Here is a 22,894-nt window from a genome sequence, read left to right as displayed (position 1 = left end):
CAAAGTACCTTGGAGACAAAATTTCATCATTTTTGGAAACTTAAAACTATTTTTAAACAATTAAAAGTATTCACAAAATCAATTAAATCATGAAAAATATTAATAATGATCCAAAAAATAATTTTAATTCATAAAATGAAATAGGAATTTATTTGATTTTTTTTTTGAAACTCTCATATTTTTTGGATCAATATTAAAATTAATATGAATTAATGAAAATAACACAAATAATACAGTTTTGATCAAATGAATTCCTCTGGTCAACAACCATGAACCAACTTGCTAGCTTGCAATTCTATTGACTTTTGGGACTCATGGGATATCATATATGCATAAGATTATGAAATTTGAAGTATCCCTTGAAATATTTGATCAATTATTGAAGAAGCTTGTTGAAGAAATTACACAAGATACCCAGATGAACTAGGGTTTCCAAGGCAAACCAATTCTAAAATCTTGATGATTTGATGATCAAAATAACATGTGAAGTTCATGGGGACTCATATATGATGTCTAAAGCCATTGTAGACCAATTCTTGATTGAGCTTATAGCCATGAGGGTCTTAAATCCTAGATATGAGCTTGATGGATCAAAGGTGATCATGTACCTTACCTATAAAAGAAGTAGACAAATGCAAAGACATATTTTTAGTATTTTAGTTAGTAAATGATAAAATACAAGGTATGATACAATCATATGGTTCTTGGTGATCTCTCTCGATGTAAACCCAATGAGTGAGGGGTAAGGAGGATTCCAAGGTATGATCCCCATGCTAATGCATATGATGAGATAGCCTGAGGGATCTTAGGGTCAAAATTGGGGTCTTACAGCTGCCCCTATTTAAGGACATTCTAACTGAGGAGGTGAAGGTTAAAATCTTCGTATCGACTCAGTAGAATGAGCTTAAATAACAACATATAGGAACAAATTTTAGTCCTTAAGAGACCTCATGATGCATATGATATGAATGTTAAAAGAAATCTTTATGGGGAAATGTTGCCACAAAGGAAAAGAATTCAGAGAGACCGAAGATCCGCAGGAGCGTAATGCATTCCATAAGGAAAACTCATTGGGGAGACACATACTCTGAGGGGAGTAAATAGTTATACGAAGGCCAGGCTACGCCTTAAAACTGATGGGGGACACGAGGGATTTCCATCAATGGAAAGACTCAGCCGGGCAGATACAAAGATCATCTACAAGGGAACACAGGTGGATCAGAGCAAGACTGAAATACTCGAATCGAGCCGGAACAACGATTTCACTAAGGAAATACGCACTCAAACTTAATTGGGGAAGAAAAGGTTTTTAACACAAGAGGAGCAGAAATATATTATCCACTACCGGTTACTGGGTATGGAGATAACAAAATCTGACAGGGAGGACATCTGTTACCAGTTAGGGTAAACATATCAAGGATGACTCGTTGAGGGCCGCCAGGAGGTGTATTCATTATCGGTTACTGGGTAATAATAAACTTGCTGGGGAAAGCTGAAAATAGGATTTACAACTACCGGATACTGGGCAAAAGACCAAAAGGAGAGAATATCCGTCACTGGTTAGAGTGAACATATCAAGGATAGACTCAGAGGAAAGAAAATCTGTCATCTGTTAAGATGAACATATCAAGGATATACTTGCTTGGGGATGTTAAGGAGGAGACCCATCATCGGTTAAGATGAACATATCAAGGATAAACCGCCTGAATAAAAAGTAGGAATTACATCTATCGAATACTTGATAGATTACCAAAAAGAGAATATCTATCACCGATTAGAGTGAACATATCAAGGATAGACTCCGGGGGAAGAATAGGAATTATATCTATTAGTTATTGGATAGAAAACCACAAAAGAATATCCGTCACTGGTTAGAGTGAACATATCAAGGATAAACTCTGCAAAGGGGAGAAAAGCAGGATTTACAACTACCGGTTATTGGGAAAAAGACCACAAAGAGAAGGAAACCCGTCATCGGTTAGGATGGACATATCAAGGATTAACTCTCTGGGAAACAACATAGGGATTACAACTACCTTTTTATTGGGTAGAATACCAAAAAGAGAATATTTGTCACCAGTTAGGATGAACATATCAAGGATAGACTCAAAGTAGGGGAAGAAAATATCTATCATCGGTTAGGATGAACATATCAAGGATATACTTCTTGGGAAACGTGAAAATGAATCCGCTGGAGAGAAAAGGGGTTACTTTTGCTGGATATTGGGCACGAAGTAACAAACTGCCAACTAAGAAGAATATTACCAGTTATTGGGTAATAATCTCTCAGGGGACCAAAAGCATCTATCTAGAAAGATCTAGAAAGAAACGGTCAATCAAGACTCAACCCAATGAGGATTTAACTCAAGGGGAGTGGTTCCATCCAGATAATCAACTAGGGAGGAAGCTGAAATAACAATCATCCACGAGGAAATAACTCAGTGGGGAAAGGAGAAAGGTTAAAGTCTTTCTGCTTAGGGGATTGACACTCTATGATTGAAGGAGGACAGACACATCAGACCTGTATGGGGATAAAGTATCGTCATAGCAGAGGATCATAAGAGGTAATAATGCAGTAATGAAGTTATATGAGTGTATATGTATATGTATGTGTATATATGATGCTTATGCTGACAAAATGATCACAAAGGATAAAAATATCGTTGATATGAATCATCTATGCAATTCCTAGCCAATCCACTAAAGAGGGAAACAACTGCTGGAGAAAAGTTCAAACATCTCAAAGGCTCAACCCTAGTTGGGGAGGGAAGGAAAAGGTCCACTGAGGAAATTGCTATCAACTCTATGGGGAATTTTAGGTCGACACCACATCAAATGGGAGACAACCCTGCAGGGGATAAACACAAATAGCTGCTCAAAAACCAGGATAAAACTCTGACTAGGAACAAAATTGATGGCGACTTGCGGGGAATCAAAATTCTACCAAAATTTGTTATAATGAAGTTCCTGCAACACGAGGAAGGATAATCACAAACTCAGTTGGGGATAACGGCGAATTAATCGGCTGGGGAAATCAACAAAGACCAGATGACATCATATTGCCGGGGATGAAAGAGGAAACATGCCAACTGCTTGGAGGAACCCAATAATGCTCCACACTTAGGGCTTACCGCTTTCAAACCACCATTGATATTCCTTCTAATGAAATTGATTGCTTAAAATTATCGCTTTTATATGTTTAAGAAAACATGATTTTGATTAAAATTTAATTTCAAAAAATGATCATTATAAAATTTAAATCTATTTGGCTGAATTAAATAAGAGTAGAAACAATTGGACAAAAGCTCAACTTTATTTAATAGAATGGTAGTCTGTAAATGACAAGACTCCATAGATGATTACAAAAGTTTGAAAACGGTAATTTACATGGAAAAGGGCTACATTGAATACAATGATCACTAATCCTTCTGCCAACTCTTGATATCCACTGTGCTCTTGGCCGTAACTGGGGATGATGATCCAACAATATGCTCAAGAAAGTCTTCAGAACTGAAGATCAGCGGGATGCAGTTACTTTCCATGATCCCTAATTTTTGCATAAATTTCCCCAAGGTGGGGTACTCAATTTATCAGGATAATTCTTTCTGTTTTATGTCTCTAACTTTTTCCTGGATCTCCCTTTCAGGTTTTCAATCCACCGAGACGCTCATTTTTGCCTAAGCGGCCCTTTCGGGTTTTCAACTGAGCGAGATGTTTTTTTATTTTTTTTTTAATTTTTTTAGGCGAAGTATTTCTTGACTGCATCTTCATTCACAGGACGAGTGAACTTTTCACAATCCATAGTTGTAAGAATCAAAGCACCGCCTGAAAAAGCTCTCTTGACAACATATATGCCTTCATAATTAGGAGTCCATTTGCCCCTAGAATCTGGTTTGAAAGATAGAATCTTCTTGAGTACAAGGTCACCTTCTCTAAACACGCGAGGTCTAACCTTCTTATCAAATGCCTTCTTCATCCCTTGCTGATATAACTGACCATGACACATGGCCGTTAATCTCTTCTCTTCAATCAAATTCAACTGATCATACCTGGTTTGACACCATTCAGCTTCAGTCAACTTGGCTTCCATCAAGACACGCAATGATGGGATTTAAACCTCTACAGGGATCACATCCTCCATGCCATAAACAAGAGAGAAAGGGGTTGCCCCTGTTGAAGTGTGGATGGATGTACGTACCCGTGCAAAGCAAATGGGAGCATCTCATGCCAATCCTTATACGTTACTACCATCTTATGGTTGATCTTCTTGATGTTCTTGTTTGCAGCTTCAACAACCTCATTCATCTTAGGTCTGTAGGGAGAAGAATTATGATGTGCAATCTTGAAGTCTTTGTAAAGAGCTTCCACCATGTATTATTCAAGTTCGATCCATTATCAATAATAATCTTACTTGGCACACCATAACGACATATAATCTAATTCTTGATAAACCTCACAACAACATGCTTGGTTACATTTCCATACGATGCCGCTTCAACCCATTTTGTGAAGTAGTCAATAGCCACCAAAATGAAACGGTGTTCGTTCGAAGCTTTGGGCTCAATCATGCCAATCGTATCAATTCCCCACATGGAGAAGGGCCATGGAGAGGAAATGATGTTCAATAGTGTCAGAGGAACATGAGCCTTATCTGCATAAATTTGACACTTGTGGCATTTCTTCACAAACTTGCCATAGTCAGATTCCATTGCCAGCTAATAGTAACCTGCTCACAACTTTTTCTTTGCCATTGCATGTCCATTGGAATGAGTACCAAAGGAACCTTCATGGACTTCAGTCATCAATAGGTCTGATTCGTTTCTATCCACGCATCTGAGCAGAACCATATCGAAGTTTCTCTTATACAATACATCACCTTTCCGGTAGAAGTTGCTGGCTAATCTTCTCAAAGTCTTCTTATCTTTCAGAGATGCCCCAGATGGGTAAATCTGACTTTGGAGGAAACATTTGATATCAAAGTACCACGGCTTCTTGTCTTTGACTTCTTCAACAACAAACCCATGAGTTGGCCTATCAAGACACATCACAGTCAAATTGGGAACCTTATTCCAATACTTTACCATAATCATTGAAGCCAATGTTGCAAGAGCATCTGCCATCAGATTTTCATCTCGAGGGATATGATGAAACTCAACCTTTGTAAAGAAAGTTGAAATCCTCCCCCCATAATCTCTATATGGTATCAAACCGGGTTGATTCGTCTCCCCTTCACCTTTGATCTGATTCACGACCAAAGCTGAATCTTTGTAGACATCCAAATACTTGATTCTGAGATCAATGGCCTCTTCAAGTCCCATAATGCAAGCTTCATACTCAGCCATGTTATTTGTACACTTGAAAGTTAATCTAGCTGTAAATAGAAAATGTGTGCCTTGAGGAGTAATAATCACTGCCCCAATGCCATTACCATACTGATTAACAACTCTATCAAATACCATGCCCCAACGGGAACCAGGTTCTGGCCCTTCTTCAAGCAATGGTTCATCACAATCTTTCATTTTCAAGTACAAGATCTCTTCATCAGGAAAATCATACTGCACTGAATGGAAATCTTCAATTGGTTGGTGAGCCAAATGGTCAGCCAAGATACTACCTTTGATAGCTTTCTGAGATCAGTATTTGATATCATACTCTGATAATAACATCTGCCAACGGGAAATCCTCCCAGTCAAAGCAGGATTTTCAAAAATATACTTGATTGGATCCATTTTGGACCAAGTGGTATGATTCAACATATACTGGCGCAGACACTTAACATCCCAAGCCAATGTGCAACAACTTTTCTCAAGCATAGAATACCGAGTCTCACAATCGGTGAACTTCTTACTGAGGTAGTAAATATCGTATTCTTTCTTTCCAGTCTCATCTTTCTGACCTAGAACACAACCCATACTCTCTTCAAGCACAGTCAAATACATGATTAACGGTTTTCCTTCAACAGGCGGAGACAGAATCAGAGGCTCAAGCAGATACTCTTTGATACTGTCAAAAGCTTTCTAGCAGTCCTTGGTCCAATCACAAGACTGATCTTTCCGAAGAAGCTTGAATATAGGCGCACATGTGGCAGTCATGTGTGAAATGAATCTTAAGATATAATTCAAGCGGCCGAGAAAACCTCTGACTTGCTTCTCATTCTTGGGCGCATGCATCTCTTGTGTTGCTTTGACCTTGGCAGGATCAACCTCAATACCCTTCTCGCTGACAATAAAGCCCAACAACTTACCAGAACGAACACCAAAAATACACTTATTGGGATTCAAGTGGAGTTTATACTTCCTCAAACACTAGAATAGCTTCAACAAATGCTTAACATGTTCCTCTTCATCAGTGGATTTAGCAATCATATCATCAATGTAGACTTCAATCTCTTTGTGCATCATATCATGAAAAAGAGTAGTCATTGGTCTTTGGTAAGTTGCACCAGCATTCTTTAAACCAAAAGGCATCACTCTATAACAGAATGTTCCCTAGGGTGTAATGAATGTGGTCTTCTCCATATCTTCGGGTGTCATCATGATCTGATTATATTCGGAAAATCCGTCCATAAACGAAAAGACTTTGAACTTAGATGTATTGTCTACCAACATATCAATGTGTGGTAGAGGGAAATCATCTTTCGGACTAGCTTTATTCAAATCTCTATAACCAACACACATACAAACCTTTCCATCCTTCTTCAGAACAAGCACAATATTAGCCACCCACTACGGATACTCAGCAGTAACAAGGAAACCTGCATCAATCTGCTTCTGCACTTCCTCTTTGATTTTTAGTGCCATATCAGAATAAGTTTTCCTCAACTTCTGCTTGACTGGCGAGCATTCTGGCTTCAACGACAATCTATGCTCTACAATCTTAGAATCCAAGCCAGGCATGTCTTGATAGGACCAAGCAAATACATCTGAATACTCTTAGAGAAGATCAATCAACCCCTTCTTAACATCAGGACAAAGTCGAGACCCAATCTTGACTTCCTTCACATCATCCTCGGAACCCTGGTTAACTAACTCAATCTGCTCTTCAAACGACTGAATGGCTTTTTCCTCGTGCTCAAGAAGACGAGTCAATTCATCACTTACTTCTTCATCACTTCCTTCCTCGGACTCAAACACATGGAATTCAAAATTTGGAGAAGGAGAAGGATCATTGTATTCAATGGGTTTAGAAACCAACCTGCATAATGATTTGATATTTTGATTTTAGAGAAGTGATTTGTGACCAAATATTATGCAGATGGACAAGTTTATTTATTTATTTATGTTTTTTGTGATTACCATTTTCAGAATAAAGCAAAAAATAAAACATCATAGATGTAGATGAATAGAATTATATTTTATTGATGATCAAATTTGAAAATGCCAAACAATGTTCACTTCTCCCTTAGGCATAGGAAATGGATTTTCAAAAACAAATAAAATCAATTACTTAGATTGATGCACAATAATAGGAACATCAACAGCAGTCAAATTGTTGCAAGCTTTTACATGCGTCACAAAATTGGTGCAGTCTTCATCTTCATCACCCTCTATCACAACAACTAAGTGTTGTTCATTACCATGAATGAACCCTCCTCTACAGAAACTGGGTTGCGCATCTTCAGTTCTAACCACTGATGAACCTTGTTGGAAACCCAAACCGACTCTGCTCTTGTTGTCGGAGACCTCTACCATTCGTCCCCACTGATCAGACTGACCATCCTCAACAATTCTCTATGCATCCTTAAATGAGGATATGGGTTCCCCAACTCTCCTTTCCTCAGCAATAGGCAAGGCTTGGAATGGAGTTCCAATCTCATCCTCCGCTTCTACATAAGAGAAAGATGACAGGTGGCTTACCAACAAAACCTTCTCCCCACCAACAATAACTAGTTTCCCACTCTTGACAAACTTTAACTTCTGATGCAATGTTGAAGTAACGGCTCCTGCCTCATGAATCCATGGCCTTCCCAACAAACAGCTATAGGCCGGGTGGATATCCATTACTTGAAAAGTAATTTGGAAGTCACTTGGACCTATATTCACAGGAAGGTCCACTTCACCGATCATAGTTTTGCGAGAATCGTCAAATGCTTTGACGATTACACCACTATATCTCATAGGAGCTCCTTGGTACGACAACCTTGACAAAGTTGATTTCGGAAGTACGTTCAATGAAGAACCGGTGTCAACCAACACATTTGACACAGTATCCTCCTTGCAATTCATCGAAATATGTAGAGCCAAGTTATGATTTCTACCCTCCTCGGGGAGTTCTTCATCACAAAAGCTGAGGTTATTGCATGAAGTGATGTTAGCTACAATATGATCAAACTGATCCACCGTAACATCACGTTCCACATGCGCTTGCTCTAATACTTTATGTAGTGATTCTCTATGTGCTTTTGAGTTCATTAGCAGCGACAACACCGAAATCTTGGAGGGAGTTTGGAGCAGCTGCTCCACCACATTGAACTCACACTTCTTGATCAATCTGAGTATCTCATCGTCATCGTTAGGCTTCAAGCCGTTGGATTCACCAGACTGACACTTTGGAGCACTAACAGAATCTACCACATGCACATCAACTTTCTTATTAATAGATATATCTTCCACATTCTTCGAGAACATTGGCCCAAAGACACGACCACTACGGGTCACCTTAGTAACATCAACTATGCTGACAGGTAAAGGGACCTCTTGACCATTCTCTAGCATGGTAGAATTATACTGATATGGGACAGCCTTATCGGATGTACACGGGATGGGGCCCGTTAACCGTATAACCAACGGCGATACCAATCTATTGTTGACATTGTTACTGTTGTTGTTGTTGTCGTACTGGATCACTACTCTTTATGGAGTTTTGAACACATGGACTATAACATTCACATCGTCATCTACATGACGGGATTGGGTAATCTCAATCATACATTCATCCATCAACCTCTGGATGTCTCTCTTCACAACCATACAATCTCTAGGATTGAAACTGCAAATAGCACAACCATCATCGTTGACCCAACAAACATCCTTGTGCATCCTTACCAAGGACCTTCTAATGAAGCGTACATCAAATACCTTGAATTCCTCGGGTCAGCCATCCACCATATTAACAGATGAATTTCCATGAGCAGGTAGTGGGTTAGCTTTGACATTAGGCGCGCGGTCCTCAAAAGACACCATTCCACTCTTGACCAGCTTTTGGACTTCATAATTCAGGGGGTAGCAATTCTCAATATCATGACCGACAACTCCTTGGTGGAAAGCGTAACGAAGTTCCGGTTTGTACCATCATGGACGTGGTTCAGGAATTTGAGGTGGGTTTCTTGGTTGCAAAAGGATCTTGAGAACCAAAGATGGGTACAATTCAGCATACGTCATAGGAATTGGGTCAAAAGAGACCTTCTTCCTCTCAAAGTTCTGTTGTTGTTGTTGTTGTTGATGATTGTTGACATTATTGTAGAACTAGTGTTGACTGATTGTTCGAAAATATCGGAATGACAGATGATACTTGATGATGGTGTTGACGGGGTGGTTGACTTCTTCTGACATGAGGCCTCCTCTGCCTCCCCACAGACAGACACTGCATTAGCTTCGCTTTTCTTCTTACTGGCAAAACTACTACCATACCTCTTACTGGTCGAAGTTTCCTCCTTAGATAACTGTCCCTTTCAGACACCTTCTTCTAGCCTCATCCCCATGTTCACTATCTCGGTAAAATCACTGGGGGCACTAGCAACCATTCGCTCATAGAAAAATGAGCTCAGGGTCTTGAGAAAAATCTTGGTCATTTCTTTATCTTCCAAAGGAGGGGTAATCTGAGCGGCAAGCTCTCTCCATCTTTGAGCATACTCCTTGAACGTCTCTTTATCCTTCTGAGACAATGATCTTAATTGATCTCTACCTGGCTCCATATCTGCAATATACTTATACTACTTTACGAATGCTTCACCCAAGTCATTGAATGTGAGGATGCTCGCACTATCCAAACCCATGTACCACCTCAATGCGGCACCGGTCAGACTGTCTTGAAAATAATGGATTAATAACTGATCATTATCAATTTGGGTCGACATCTTTCTGGCGTACATCACAAGATGACTAAGTAGACAGGTATTCCCTTTGTACTTTTCAAAGTCAGGCACTTTGAACTTCACCAAGATTTTGACATTTGGAACCAAACAAAGGTCCGTAGCGCTTTTACCAAACAAATCTTTACCCCTCAAAGTTTTCAACTCCTTTCGCAGCTAAAGGAATTGGTCTTTCATTTAATCGATCTTCTCATAAACATCAGGGCCCTCAGACGGATCAGAATGATAGATGGTGTCTTCAACACGGGGTAGAGTATGCACAACTAGCGGTGGCACATACATGACCGGGGCTAGATGCCGGCATGGAAGCAAAGGTAGGTGCAAAACCTTTAGGTATAAAGTTGGGGGCATTCCCCACGTGATCCGGCAGGCATGGTAGGCGCAAAGTGAGCAGTAGTAGCAGGAATGGTAGAGGTAGACACCTCTGAAATAACAGTCCTCTAAGGAGGAGGAGTTGCAGGCGTTGGAGAACATTGGCTATGAGCAGCTAACACTGACTCCATCATGGCAGTCAGACGGGAAATCTCGTCCTTCAAGTCGTTGTTCTCTTGCTCTATATGCTCCATAATCTTTGAGTGATTGGCACGGGTATTGTATCGATGAGTCAGCTTGGCTGAAGCACAAAAGGAATACCAATAAGACATCTGGCGAAAGAGAAACCTGTTATGTAAATGATGCATGAAATTCCATGCTTGATTTGTTTTTATTTTCAAGGAACCTACTATTTTATTTTCAAATATATATAATAACAATTGTAACAATTTGGTTGACCATAAAAATCTCTTTTATTTATATAATTGGAAGGATTACACTGAGTACAATTTCAGAAACCAAATGAAAATACAAGAGAAAAGGAGACTAGTTGTCCTAAGGATCCCTAATAACAACATCAGAAGACCTAGCTGCAGGCGCGTACTTCCTTTGAATGCGTCGGATCCCTGGGCCAACGACCCCTGCTGGGAATAATAAAGATAAGTCATGAACAATCTTCAGTCTGAGTACTGGAAACAACTTCTGGCTTATCACTTGGGATATCGAGAATGACTTATGCTTTACATGCGTATGTTTGAATTTTTCAATGGCGTAATGCTCCATGAAAATGGAAATGCTACGCAATTTGGGAGGATGCAATGCAATATGATTCTACATGCAGGGATGCGAAATGCTTGATTAGAGAGAACGCCAAGCTGAGGCAAGGAATTCTGCTGGGGAAATGATCACCATCTTCTGGACCCTGGCAAGGCTGCTGGAGATGCACAGCACAAAGAACTCTATGGGGAAATGACCCGCCACACGGTGTTCTGGCAAATAACAAAATACCGAGGCTCTGATTGGGGAGAGAATGGCACTGAAAACTTGTTGCTGAGGAAAGCGACAGTGGTTCTGGCAACCATAATCTGTGAGAGAGACGACTCAGCAGGGGAAGCAAACATCGATACGGTACCGAGATTCTGCTTCAAGGAAAGAGACCATGGGTCTAGCGTCGAGATCATCGATCTGGCATCGAACTCTGAGGAGCAGTCGCTTCTGCTCGGAAGATACAGTCTGGCACTATCAACTCCGCTGGGGATATACAGTCAGGCAATGTCAACTCCGCTGGGGATATACAGTCAGACATTGTCGACTATACTAGTGAATGTATAATCTGAAACAAATGCTTGGGGAAGTACAACAATGAGAGCCTGCTGGGGATTGAAGAATCCAACGCTCGGACCAGCTCTGCAGGGATATGATACCAAATTCCAACTGTTGAGGAAAAACATCCGCGATCATTTGATGGGGACCTTAAGGAAATGCCCCGAGTGTACCTGTTCTGAATAGACGATCCAAAGCACTTAAAACTTACAACAATTTTCAATGTTTATTTAGCACGTACCTGTAAAGCTCTTATGTTTCATGATGCAATGTTTATCAAAAATTCGGACGTCATTTTTGCAAACAAAACAGTAAAATGAAAATGAATACAGAGATGTACTGAATAACATGATTTTATTGATTGAGTGGCCTCTGAATAGGCATTTACATCAGGAAGCAATCCTTGGAAAGAGGTAATTGCACAACAGATAAAAACAGAAATTAATCTAATGGCAATGTGAAATGGATTTCTATCGGGTTCCAATTCTGCTATGATTCGCTCGTCTTCAAGATCCTCAAGATGATCAGCTTTCCAAAAAAGGTGATTGGACTATTTTCTATCCTTCGGAAGTTTCCGGTTATCGACACGAGATGATATTCAGAACTACTCAGAACGCAGCCATTCGCTTAATCCCTAACTTTTGCCTGGATCGCCCTTTCGGGTTTTCAATCCTCCGGGATACCCATTTTTCCCTAAGTTGCCCTTTCAGGTTTTCAACTTACCGGGTGTACAATCTTTTCATTTTTTAATCCCTAACTTTTGCCCGAACCTTTTTCATTTTCTTGATTTGCCGAGATGCCCATTTTTTTTTTGCCTGGACTATTCTTTTTATCGTCCAGCGGGTCTATTTTATGCGAAGTATTTTTTAACTGTGTCTGAGTTCACAGAGGAAGTGAAGTTTTCACCATCCATAGTTGTAAGCATTAAGGCTCCACCATCAAAAACCTTGGTGACAATATATGGTCCAACATAGTTAGGAGTCCACTTGCCCCTATGATCTGTCTGAGGAGGAAGGATCCTTTTCAACACCAAATCTTCGACTTGGAAGCATCGAGGACACACTTTCTGATCAAAGGCTCTCTTCATCCGACTCTGATACAATTGCCCATGACAAATGGCTTCCATACGCTTCTCTTTGATAAGACTCAACTCATTGAACCTTGTTTGAATCCATTTAGCTTCGTCTAACTTGGCATCCAACATGACTCTTAGAGAAGGAATCTCCACTTCAACAGGTAGGACTGCTTCCATACCATACACAAGGGAATAAGGGGTTGCCCCGGCCGATGTACGTACTGAAGTACGGTACCCATGCAAGGCGAAGGGTAGCATTTCATGCCAATCTCTGTACGTAACGACCATCTTCTGCACAATCTTCTTTATGTTCTTATTTGCTGCCTCAACAGCACCGTTCATCTTAGGACGATAAGGGGAAGAGTTGTGATGTTGAATGTTGAAGTTCTTGCACAACTCTTTCATCATTTTGTTATTGAGATTAGAACCATTATCAGTAAGGATTCTTTCGGGAATCCCATAATGACAAATGATTTTTTTCTTGATAAATCGGGCAACCACATGTCTGGTGACCTTCGCAAATGACGCTGCTTCGACCCACTTGGTGAAATAGTCGATGGCAACAAGGATGAAGCGATGCCCATTGGAAGCAGTCAGCTCAATCTTTCCAATCATATCAATGCCCCACATAGCAAACGGCCACGGCGAAGACATCACATTCAGAGGATTTGGCGGCACATGCACCTTGTAGCACCTCAAATTTTCACCCTACATTCATGCATTCATTTCATTTTTAGGTCATTAACATTTCATTAACATTACATTATCATTTCATAGTACATTGCATCTTATCAGTCAAGACTGGCATCAAGAGAATTCATCTGTGCAAGAGACCAAGCATTTCCTTGAAAAGAAGCCACATGGTTGTTCTAGAGAGCCTATATGAATCAAGGTTCATTTTGAAGCAACTTTGCCAAGTGCTAGAGGCTCAAAGTCCACAGTGTAGTTTCAAGTCATCTAGGGCCCATAAAAGTCAACTGCAAGTCAACTGAGGGCTAGGAGGTGGAGAAATGGTTTGAGACACTTCATTCATGTCTAAAAGAGGTTTATTCATCATATCAAACTCATACCTTGAAGTATTTGAAGTTAGATCAAAAGTTTCCCAAAATGGAAAGTGACCTGTAATTTCAAGTTTCCAAAAATTGCAAGTTTTGGACCACATTCAACTTGACTTTCCAACATCAAAGAAGCTTCAAATGAAATTTTGTCCAACATGAAAGTTGAATATCTTTCTCTCCCGTTTCCAAAAAGTCCAAGATCATGAGCATCTGATGAATGGTTGAGGAGATATGATCAAATCATTGCTAAGTGTGGATGGAACTTCAAAATGCCATAACTTTTGATCTAAAACTCCAAATTGAGTGCCTCTTTTTGCATAATGCTTGTCATGACTCATATTTTCCAAATCCATCAAAGCATTGCATGAAATTTCATCATATGACCATTTGCTCATTCATGCTTATTTTGGAGGGAAAATCATGAATTTGAATTTGGTGCATCATATGAGCTTTTTAACCATTCCAACATGTTCATAAGATAATTTTAAGTGAAATTGCATGGCCATGTGGTACTGTTCACGTGCACGTTGCATGCATGGGGTGAAAAATCAATTTTGGCATAACACCTCTTTTCTTCTTAAAATTTCATTAACCATGCTTAATTCTAATTAGCAAATGGATTAACACATCATATAAAGCCCTAATCCTAACATAATTTTCAGAATTCATCATTCTAGATCTAGATTCAAACTTTCCCTCCAAAATTTCTCTCCACCATAATTCAAAAATTCTACAAGTAACACTTGATTTTTATTGCATATTCTGGTTTCTTGATCATCATTTGGTAGAATTTAAGCTATTGATTGAAGAAATTGGTGAAGAATCAAGCAATTCCATACATGAACATGAACATGGAGTTTTGAAGATTTAGCTAGATCCAAGCCTTTCCAAGGGTTGATTCATGCTTCAGAAGTGATAACAAGGTTGATAGAAGAGATCTACACATTGCTAGGCACCAGAATCCACTACTGCCATTGTTGGAGCTTCAAGAGGTGTGATTTTCGAGTCTTTTAATTCATGATTTTATGTGCATAATGTTGTAGAGCTTTGATTGCTGAACATTCTGATCTAAATTTCATGCAATTTGGTTGAGTATTCATGGAGTTATGTTGAGATGAAAGTTTGTGTTCAAAAATGTTCTTCATCGATTTGCTTTGTTTATGAGGAATTAGGCCAAAATATTAGTGGATTCGGATTGTACACATTGAGAGCTTTCATTTGGTATAGGTTTTATAAAATTCTGAATAAAAAATTCTTTATGACTACTGTTCACCACCGTCTCAAGGTAGGAGACGATGGTTTCCACCGTGCACGGCCATGTTTACTGTAGCGCTAGGGTTTCTGGTTCAGATTTTCAAAACTACTGTGCGCGCGCTACTTACCTTCATGAAGCGTGTTCGATCCCGTGTAGAGGTGCTTTAATTTCCAATTCTTATTTTACTCATAGCCTATACGCCGTCGTTTTGGCATGCGCATGGAACCTAAGGCGCCTCAGTTCGAATCCACGCTTGTGTAGTTTCTGTTTTCACCAATTCATTTCCATTTTTTATTTCATATTTTCATATTTTAATTTCATTTGTTCATGCTTATTCCAAAAATCATTAAAAATAGAAAACAACTCCAAATCACTTCCAATTTTTTTTACATGATCCTTGAAATGTCTGGAATTTTTGTGATGTGATTTCATGATTTTGCCACTTCTGGATTTTTAAATGTGTTGGATCCTTTAACATGTGTGCAAATGTGACATGCTTCATTCAAATTGATGTGAAATGCTCAATACTTGACCAATTGCCATGAAATTTTATGTGTTGCTTCCTAACATGTTGTAGGATGTTTGAGATTTTATTTGGCATTTTTAGCATTTTTCTTCTCTGTTTTAGGCATGTGATTGCATGGTGTAACAATGTGTGTCACACAATTTGATGTTGATCTTATCCATTTTCATTTCCTTGCCAATTGAGCTTCTCTGTTTCTAATTTTTGGCATGATGATTGTGTTTGACATGTTGTGTGCACATAAAAATTTTCATGATTGTTTGAGTCATTTCTGTTTTAATATGGAATTGTTATTCTTGATGACCAAATGTATGCTTTGAAATTGCCTTTGCCTTATCATGATTGGTTGAGGGATTTGCTTAATGCTTTTGACTTGGTCCTTTTTAGGACATGTTCTTGATTGAATAAATATGCTTCATGTTGAGTATTGGTTGCTGTTTTGACTTTTTACTTTGTCTTTGACCCTAGCCTTGGGGCTAGTGGTTTGTACTTATCTGTTGAGTTGTGCATTTCAGGTTCAAGCTATTAGATCCAATGATGGATGTTGATATCAATGCATGAGATGCCATTTATTTTGTCCACTAATCCTTTATGTTGTAGGTTCATGGAGTGTGGTGGAATCACTTGAATTCTTGAGCTTGACTTGTGTGTATATTGAGTTGTAATACTGTTGACTGTTGGTTGTTTGTCTGAATACTATACTGATTGTTTGGTTGTTTACACAGGTACTTTAGTAGCTTTAACTCATTGCTTGAGTTGCTTTGCTTTGCTTGACGTTGGCATACCACCTAGGTAAACATCCTATTCTCCATGTAGTCTGGAAGACCTGCCATCTTTTGGCAGGCACCTGTCTAAAGCCCTCCTTAAGAGGCCATGTTCTTGATTGTTTATGTTTGTGCCCTGTACTTCAAGACCTCCTAAGTGAAGAGGCAATTGGCAGATAGAAGGGGCTAGTAGCCAGTCCCCTGCTAATCGTTTGAGTCGTCCATTATGCTTGCACTACGTGCTGAGGCTCTTGGACACGTCCCCCAGATCTTGTATAGTGTCAGTCATGTGGAGTAGAGTTCCTCATTCTGGACTCCCACACCTTCATTGATTCAAGTTAACCCAGGCCCGGGTTAAGAGCTATGAGGCATAACCCTCATTCCCTTTCATCTGCTTCACCCTAACTCTCAATGTTAGGGTTAAGAGCTCAAAAACACCCATAACAGTATTGGTTTGTTTGTCAAGGTCGATATGACCCCTTGACTAAAACCCAACTTTGATTGAGCCTCTTGATTGTGTATAGCGTGTGCTAATTGATTGATGTGATTTCTTGTGTTTGCTTTTGCATTTGTAGTTGTTTGTTCGGAGTCTGATGTAAGCCCAGCGATTGGCATTCGGTTTCCCGTTTGTTTCTTGTTTTGTTGAGTCAGATGTAAGCCCAGCAATTGGCTATCTGTTTCCCGTTTGCTTTGTGGAGTTGGATGTAAGACCAGCGATTGGCATTCCATTTCCAATTTTCGTTGTCTCCGTTGAGACTTGCTTGTGGTTTCCCCTTAGGTTTCCTAGACTCATAGTCTCTCGTTTGCATGTCAACTAAGGTAGCACGGTTCCTTCGTCTAGGACTTCCTTTCTTGCATGAGCATTCATAGAAAACACAAACCAACTTGATCTTCCCTTAATGACACGTCGACTCCTTCTACTACAGGCGAGTAAGTCTCCAAAGGTCGAGCATCCGGTAGATTGTGTAGTGACGTTGTTCGTTTAAAAAACAAAAAACAAATAGAAATAGATTAGCCGAGCTACGGTGCTCTGATTCTCAATCCTTCTTGAGATACGTATGCAGCAGGGTAGGGCCTGTGCGAGCAATAACTCTTTATTTTCCCTACTTTGATTTTCTCTCTTTCGCATTGCATGTAGGACTTTTACACACACCTTTAGACATAGATAGCAATCGTGGATCCTGTGGAGTACCACAGACGTGAAGGGGTGCGATAACCTTCCCTTCACTTAACCGGCCCCCTTACCCAGATTTCTTTGGTTCGAGACTTGTTTTATCCATTCCCCCTAGGTTATGCAGTACTACCTTTCCCCTCTTTGTGGGATAAAAGTACATAGCTGGCGACTCTATCATTTTCCCTTTCGCCACTCTTTTTCGCGTTTGTACCTGGATCCGGGAAATCCTAGGGAGTGACAGCTGACGACTCTGCTGGGGAATTACTCATGTTGACCTCTTGCTGGTCCATTTTTCCCTAGCGGGCCTTTCCTAGCGTCTAGCGTTTGTTTGTCTATTGTCTATTGTCTGTTGTTTATTTGTTGCTTTGCATACTTATCTGCTTGCATTGCATCCTCTGTGCATATCTGTTTGCATGCATCATATTATCATTGTGCTGACTGTACAGGTTGGTTCCTCTGATTTGGGGTGGGTGTTCTGAGTGGGGCTAAAACCCAGGCCCGAGTATGCACCTAGGATTAGTGTGGTCTCACGTTTCCTCACATGTTAGGTCAACATGTTTGTTGCGACGTGACATACCACAAGCCGGAAGAGGTTCATCTGAGAGAGCTCTTCCGTTGTGGAGTATCCACTTTGGTTGGGTTACCTCTTTTGAGTTGTTGACTTCGGTGACTGTTCTTTCCCGGATCTTTGGTTTAGACGATCTTATGAGAGCTACAACGGCACACCCGAAAGGGCAAACCCGTTGAGTATCTTGCCCGATTGTCGAGACCATTATCCGCCTTAGGATGACCTTGTTAGAATTCACCTGTGAGGGGAGGGTTTGATTCTTGCAAAGTACAGGTTCCGTCAGTGATTCTGTGATGGTGACTATGGTTCAGTTGGATTTATGGGTCTTTATTTCTAGACGCCAGAGGTTTGACAGTGGTATTTATCAGAGGGTTCCGTTTATTTCGGATCCCTGGGCCGAATTTGATGGTATTTGCTCAGATGATGACTTGTTCAGACGATGACTTGCTCTGGTGATGACTGTTGGTTCTGATGCCGAAGTTCTGATCTTGTGCCGTGTGATACTCAGGCAACCTGCCATGGCTTCATCATTTTGCATCATAGCATGTTTATTTGCAACAAAAAAAATAATGCAAAAAAAAAAGAACAGTTAACCCGCATATGTATATCCTTTTCAGGATCATTCATGATAAACAGCATACGCATCATACACATATCATTATTACATTACAGGTGTCCTTGAAGAGGTTTCTCATTCTGGTTCCTATTTTAGGCAGGATTGCTGATCATCGTCTGCACCGCTACACAACCAAACTGAATCAACAGAGAAGTATGGATCAAGGTCAAGCTGAATTGGCAGAGATGAGGGCTAACATGGCCCAGTTTATGAGCATGATGCAAGGGGTCGTTCAAGGGCAAGAGGAGCTGCGAGCCTTAGCTCAGAGACAGGAAGCTGGGATCCCACCTGTTAATCGTAACTCGCCGGAAGGAGCCCCTGTTAATGACACTGCTGCTGCTACTATTCCCGTCAACAACTATGCTGTGGGTGATGAGTTGAGGGGTATCAGAATTAACGGAGAGCCTATTGCTGCTGAGACTGCTAATGCTAGAGTGGCCCGTGCTCCGGTTTGCCATCCTGCTTCGTTGGTTGATAGACAAGAGGATATGTTTACTCTCCTTAGTGATGATGACGAAGTGGGAAGGAATGAAGAGAGGGATAGAAAAGTGGATGCCCTAGCTGAGAAAATTCGTGCCATGGAGTGTCAGAACTCTTTGGGCTTTGATGTAACAAATATGGGCTTGGTTGATGGATTGAGAATCCCTTACAAATTCAAGGCGCCGTCCTTTGACAAGTATAATGGCACTTCTTGTCCTCGCACCTATGTGCAGGCTTACTACAGAAAGATCTCTGCATACACTGACGATGAGAAGATGTGGATATACTTTTTCCAAGACAGCTTGTCTGGAGCGTCTTTGGACTGGTACATGGAGTTGAAGAGAGAATCTGTGAGAAGCTGGAGGGATCCGGGTGAAGCCTTCCTGAGGCAGTATAAGCACAATATGGCCATGACTCCGAGCAGAACCCAGCTGCAGAGTTTGTTCCAAAAGACTGGTGAAAGCTTCAAAGAGTCTGCCTAGAGATGGCGTGAGTTAGCTGCAAGAGTGCAACCTCCTATGTTGGAGAGAGAGCTGATGGATATGTTTATTGGAACGCTGCAAGGAGTGTTTATGGACCGCATGGGAAGTTGCCCGTTCGGTAGCTTTTCAGATGTGGTTATTTGCGGAGAGAGGACTGAGAGCCTTATTAAAGCAGGGAAGATTCAAGATTCTAGTTCTTCATCGTCCAGTTCTAAGAAGCCATTTGTTGTGGCACCCAGAAGGAGGGAGGGTGAGACTAATGCTGTGCACAGTAGAAGAAATGCAAACAGAGGACAGTATTGTCAGGTTGCTGCTGTAACCATCCCAACAACTCAACCTCAACAACAACAGAGAGGACCACCACCACAACAACAACAGCAACGCCCGTTTCAACCAAGACAGAGAATGCCCGAGCGTCATTTTGACCCGTTGCCGATGACATATGCTGAGTTGCTTCCTGAACTGCTCAGGTTGAAACTTGTTGAACTTCGCACTATGGCGTCGTTGACAAGGATACCTGCTGGGTATGATGCCAATGTCCGTTGTGACTTCCATTCCGGTGCACCGGGGCATCACATTGAGAATTGTCGGTCTTTTCATCATAAGGTTCAGGATTTGATTGATGCTAAGGCAATCAACTTTGCTCCTGTTCCGAATATTGTGAATAATCCTATGCCTCAGCATGGTGAGCCTAGGGTGAACAATGTGGAAGATGGGGAAGTTGTGGATTTGGTAATCAGTGTTGATGAGGTTCACACGTCGTTGCTTATGGTCAAAGAACGTCTGTTGAAAGGGGGAGTGTTCCCAGGTTGTGATGGAAATTGTTCAGATTGTGCCAATCAAGAGAATGGTTGTGGGGAGTTGAGAAGAGGTATCCAGGGTTTGATTGATGATGGTTGCCTACAGTTTAGTCGGGCTGTGAAAGATCGTGGGATGGTGTCAACTGTCACCATTTACTTCAAATCGTCCGAGGGTCCTGGACGTGTCCAGAGAACTGTTAATGAACCCGTAACTGTTGGTACCCCTGTAACCATCTCTGCTCCAGTAACGGTTGGTACTCCTACTACTATTGTTGCTTCTGATAGAAGACCTGTTGAGAATAGTAGGGCCGTTCCTTGGAAATATGACAATGTTTACCGTAATAACAGAAGGTCAGAAAGTCAGATCAGACTAGTGAATCAGGCTCCAGTGACAATTGGTGTACCAAATAAAACTCCTGTAACTGTTGGTCCGGCTGTGGACAATGTGGGTGGACCTGGAGGGTTTACAAGGAGTGGTCGTCTGTTTGCACCTCAGACTTTGAGAGACAACAATGCTGAAGCTCTTGCCAAAGGTAAAGGGAAACAAACTGTGGTAGAAGAAGGACCTGTGCAGAAGGAAGTGCCTGAGGGTTCCTTTGAGAAAGATGTAGAGGAGTTCATAAAGATCATTAAGAAAAGTGATTATAAGATTGTGGACCAGCTGAACCAAACTCCGTCGAAAATCTCTATCCTCTCGTTGTTATTGTGTTCTGAGGCACACCGTAACGCCTTGCTGAAAATGTTGAATCTGGCTTACGTGCCTCAAGAGATTTCTGTCAACCAACTCGAGGGTGTTTTTGCGAATGTGAGCACGAGGCATATCTTGGGGTTCACAGACCTGGATTTGACGCCTGAAGGTCGCAATCATAACAGAGCTCTGCATATCACTATGGAGTGTAAAGGCGCAGTGTTGTCGCATGTGTTAGTGGATACTGGCTCGTCTTTGAATGTGTTGCCCAAGAAGATTTTGAGCAAGATTGGTGTTGAAGGGGTTGTTCTCACTCCGAGTGATCTCATTGTCCGAGCCTTTGATGGATCCAAGCGATCTGTTTTTGGTGAAGTCACCTTGCCCGTGAAGATTGGCCCGGAGGTATTTGATATTGTCTTCTATGTGATGGATATTCAGCCAGCATATAGTTGTTTATTGGGGCGTCCCTGGATACATGGGGCTGGAGCAGTGTCGTCAACTCTCCACCAGAAGCCGAAGTATGTATGGAATGGTCAGGTCGTGACTGTGTGTGGAGAAGAAGATATTCTTGTGAGTCATCTATCTTCTTTCAAGTATGTAGAGATGGATGGCGAAATCCATGAAACTCTGTGCCAAGCCTTTGAGACCATTGACATTGAGAAGGTGGCTTTCGTCGAGAAGAAGAAGTCGGGTGTCTCAATTGCGTCATACAAGCAGGCTGTGGAGGTCGTTAACTCAGGCAACGCAGAGGGCTGGGGCAAGATGATTCACATGCCCGTCAAAGAAGACAAGTTTGGCATCGGTTATCAACCGCTTCAATCAGAGCAGGGTGGTTAGAAAGGGCCGAGTACCTTCGCCAGCGCTGGGTGGATGAATCATGGTGACGTCTTTGCAGCCGGTAGCGAAGACAGGGACAGTGATTGCGATTTGGACAACTGGGTGCGCCCGTGTGCTCCTGGGGAGATTGTGAATAATTGGACAGCCGAAGAAATAGTCCAAGTTACTCTTCAGACAAAGTAATTTTCTTTTGTTTTTCATTCTGCACAAAAACCCTACGTTCTTCCCGGGGCGTAGTGGTTCATTGTAGGGCCACATCATGTTTTGAAATGATTATCATTAATAAAGGACGTTTTGCAAACAAATTTGTGCTCACTGTCTTTCTGTTTTTATTTTCATTTTTCAAAACAATAAAAATGGCAATGTTTTTTGTTTTTTGTGACTTTCTTGAACTCTTTTTCTAAAATAAAGCATTAAACATGCAGAATCGATCTCGCGGACTCCACTAAAAACAGTTCTGTTATGGCTCAGTATGATTTCAATAATCCCATTTACCAAGCTGAAGAGGAGAGTGAAGAAGATTGTGAACTCCCCAAAGAATTGGTCAGATTGTTGAAACAGGAGGAAAGGGTCATCCAACCTCATCAGGAAGAGTTGGAAGTCGTTAACCTTGGTACTGAGGACGCCAAAAAGGAGATCAAGATCGGGGCTGCTTTGAAGGAAGATGTCAAGAGAGGGCTGATTGAAATGCTGAGAGAATATGTGGAGATATTCGCATGGTCGTATCAAGATATGCCTGGGTTAGATACAGATATTGTAGTGCACATGCTACCTCTCAGAGAAGATTGTCCTTCAGTAAAGCAGAAGCTTCGCAGAACTAGTCCTGATATGGCTGTCAAGATCAAGGAA

Source organism: Lathyrus oleraceus, chromosome 2 (assembly GCF_024323335.1).
Source record: "Lathyrus oleraceus cultivar Zhongwan6 chromosome 2, CAAS_Psat_ZW6_1.0, whole genome shotgun sequence".
NCBI lineage: Eukaryota > Viridiplantae > Streptophyta > Magnoliopsida > Fabales > Fabaceae > Lathyrus > Lathyrus oleraceus.
This window is presented reverse-complemented; position numbering follows the sequence as displayed.